Raw genomic sequence first — 3,904 nt, 5'->3', positions numbered from 1 at the left:
CCTTCGATAGCTCAGTTGGTAGAGCCGTGGACTGTAGCTGAAAGTTAGAAATCCATAGGTCGCTGGTTCGACTCCGGCTCGAAGGACAATTTATTTATAATGACTACAATTGCATATGCAAAAACTAAATTAATTTTAGCTGTTTCGAAAACAGTAGTGCTGTTAAAGTAAAATTAAACAATTCAGGCGCATGTTTAAATAATAAAGTTTTTAGTTTCTATACAATAAAACTACCAGATAATTTAAATAATTAATTAAGCTGTTGCAATTAACTAACTTAGCACATTTCAAAAATCCAAGATTTTGATTATAGTTTAATTTTTTAAATATTTTTTTAAAGGCTTTACCATAAAAACTATTAATTAACATAGTACACTTAAATCAAAACAAGTTGGTATCTGATTTAAAAGCTAGTCTTATCATTTTAAATGAGTTACATCAACATTTTATTTAAAATAAATTTATCTTTATTGGTCCAGCAATTGAGTGGTAGTTTTCAATTTTTATATACAAAAACAACGTTGCAATATTTAGCTTTTTATACGCATAAAAATCAATTAATGTTTGAAATATATTTTATACATAAAATTTAACATTTAAAAAAGGAAAGATAGGGTATATTACAAAATTTTTGATGGAAGTTTTATATTAAATAGCAAGTTTGTACACAAGAAACAGCGAAGCTTTAAAAAGTAACAAACTAGAGTATACTAGATAACTTTTAATATTTAATCAATTAAAAAGTTGTAAAATATTCAATTTTATACTTGCCTTAACAATAAAAAACAGTAGAGTTTGTTATATTTTGGAAAGGGTTACATCACAAGAAGCTAGAAATATAACTAACAGTGTATAATTAATAACAAAAAATTTGAATTTATTAAACTTTATATTAAACTGTTGATTTACACTAGATGTTATAACGTTTTCTTATTTAATTTTTTTTTAATTGATATCTACAATCTCATAAGTATCTTTTTCATCGCTATTCTCTGAGTTTTTATTTCTCTTTGCATTTGTTTTAGTCCTGATAAAAGATTTTCCTTCTAAAGTAAAAGGCTCTTTATCTTTAGGTTTCTTACGATATTCCCGTTGTCTTCTTAAATGGCTGTAAAAATTTATATTCTTATAATTACCCTACGAAGTAATATATGGATATTGTTTGTTTTTATATATAACTATTTTTATTTAAGTTTACAATGACTAAAAGTATTTACAACGAAAATTTTATAACTTATAATGCTGAGCTTTGACTTGATTTTTAAATATTTTAATTAATTTTCATAAAGATTTAATTTGTTTATAATAAGTTTTTCTATTGTAAAAACGAAATTATTTTTGTTTAAATAACTGGTACATGTTTTTATGAAGTTACGCTAACCCCCCACAATAGTAGCATAGTACACAAATAATTACAATTACAATAATCGTAATTACTCCAGTAATAACCAAAATGTGTGTATCTACTCCAAGGTGTTGTAAATTTTTATTCGACAATGTTGCAGCAATGTATTCTGAAATTATCAAAATGACGTCAAGAACTAAATGCATTAAACTTTAAAAAATGAAAATTATTCTAATTATGTTGTTCCTAATTTTATTCATTTTTAAAAACAAAACTGTTTTAAAAGTTATAATCAATATCAAATTTTTAGACTTTGCAATCGTCAAAGTTTGAATTTTTTAAACGTTAGCCTAATGCAGGGGCAACACCGCCCTTATATAAACATTTCCACTAGAGGGCGTTAACTTGTAAAGTAGCAAAAACAAAACAGGTAACTAAATAGTAAAGGGCCAATATCTTAAAAATTTGAACTGTATTTCAAATAATTTTTTTTACGTAAATGAATTTGGTAGACCCTGGCCTATAGTAAAACTGGCCAAACTAACCGCTAATTGGAATTAAATTTTATGCAAAAATTACAAAGTTTAAATAAATACTAAAATAAACCTTTGAAAATAAAACCTCACCTATATTGGATGCATTGGAAATGTTTTGGGTTGTTTGAGATATTTTACGATTTGTTTGTTGACTCAGAGCTACCGGTAAGCAAAAAGCTTGTAACAAAATGATTACAAGCATTTTATTTAATTAATGTAAAGTTTCTGAAAAGTTAAAAATTTAGTGTCATTTCTAAAAAAGTATTCAAACTAAAAATTTTTTCAAGTATATGAATGATAGCTATATAATTACAATAATTATATTAAATCTTTAATTTTTTTCTAAAAACTTTGACTGAATAGTAGATAGTTTGATAATATTAGCTTATCTAAAATTAGGCTGTTTAAAAATATATACACTATAAAAACTTTTTCAAGTTATATTAAATTTAAGTATTTTCTATAATAATAGTTACTCAAATGCAAAAAAAAAATAAAAAAAAAAAAATATGTTAACGTTGTAATTTATTTTTGGATAAAGTTTAATATTATTAAGCTTTTCGTTTAATGAAATAAAACATTATTTATTTTAAATAAGCAAAATATTTTAAAATTAAAATTGCACAAATATTTGCTTCATTTTTTGAATAATATAAATTTCTTATTTAATTAATGAAATAAAAGCTTGAACTAACAACTAACAAAAAAAATCCAACTAAAAAGAAAAAAAAAAAACAACCATATATAACAATTTGTATTTAGAAATATGCAAAATAATGCAAACGTATGCTTTAAACTCCAAAACTACAAACTTTATGAAATGAATTTCGTTATAAATAAAATAAGGAAATTAAAACTTAACCAAAATTAAACATAGTCAGTGTAAGTAAATACGTTATTGAAATACTTAATGACCACAAATAAAACACAATATACTTAATTGCGTAAAATATTTGTTTATTATAAAGTTAAACAGAACAAATACCAGTTATTTAAACATTTGGCTTAAAAAGATTGAGTGTTTCCAGTTTGAAATTTTGTTAAAGTTGAAACAAAATTGAATGTATACTTTTAAAGTTCATAAACTTTTACAATAGAATAGAAATCAGCCATGCATGATGTTAACAGAAGTATAAATACAATAGTTATACTTATGTACAGAAAAAACTGCAATAAAACCATATTTTAATGCAGTTTATTGTTTATTTCTTATATAATTGTAAAAACAGTGATAATTAAAACAAAAAACAATGAACAAAACCAAAGTAAGTAAAAATTATTTTAAATTTGATTCTCAGTTCTTTATCTGCTTCGATTTGTTAAACTACCGACTTTCCAATTTTTTTAACTCTTTTGTTTGTATAATAGATTTCCGTTCATACAAGATTTTAAAATACTTATCCAGTTTAAAACACTTGGTTTTGTACTTTCATAAAGAAAAAAACTTTCACAAAATGTCCTTCGAGCCGGAGTCGAACCAGCGACCTATGGATTACTATCATTCTGCTACAGTCCACCGCTCTACCAACTGAGCTATCGAAGGCGCTGATAGAATGAACTTTATTGTGTTTATAAAACTTTTTATCTTCGTCATGAACACCTATATAGTTTGACTGTTTTGATCCTAGAGGTTAACTAATGGTTCGTTGAAAATTTCGCTTGTTCTTTACAATATGCATGTATTAAATCTAATTTGGTTTCTAATATTTTAAAAACACTTGAAATAAGCACGACTTTAACTTTATACAGTTTAGAAGTCTATAACTACCAAAGTAAGTAAAAACTTATTATTTTTAAAGATTTTTTCTTACTATTGAATGCTAAATAAATTTACTTGCATTAGTTATATGCTAAAGAATTCTTTTTTTCAATTACGTATATAGAGTTTATGCACGTATATAATTTGAATAAATAAACTCGGTTTGGTTGATACAGTTGAATTCCTATCAAACTATTTTATTTTAATACAAACTGGCAAATAAAATTCCTCTCTAGTTCATACTTACTAAACAGAAATAACTTT

The 3,904-nt window shown here is 24.2% G+C and overlaps 2 non-coding genes across 2 annotated transcripts; one reads left to right on the top strand and one right to left on the bottom strand.

Annotated features, from left to right (window-relative positions):
• Positions 1–86, top strand: Trnay-gua (transfer RNA tyrosine (anticodon GUA)). Its single transcript is given in 2 exon segments — positions 1–37; positions 51–86. It is a non-coding gene; the product is annotated as a tRNA-Tyr (tRNA).
• Positions 87–3,338: 3,252 nt separating this feature from the next.
• On the bottom strand, positions 3,339–3,424 carry Trnay-gua (transfer RNA tyrosine (anticodon GUA)). The gene is given in 2 exon segments: positions 3,339–3,374; positions 3,388–3,424. It is a non-coding gene; the product is annotated as a tRNA-Tyr (tRNA).
• Between the last annotated feature and the right edge of the window lie 480 nt (positions 3,425–3,904).

This window comes from Thalia democratica, chromosome 3 (genome assembly GCF_965202585.1).
Source record: "Thalia democratica chromosome 3, ktThaDemo2.hap1.1, whole genome shotgun sequence".
In the NCBI taxonomy this organism is placed as follows: domain Eukaryota; kingdom Metazoa; phylum Chordata; class Thaliacea; order Salpida; family Salpidae; genus Thalia; species Thalia democratica.
The sequence above is the reverse complement of the archived record's forward strand: the minus strand, read 5'-3'. Positions and strand labels throughout refer to the sequence as shown.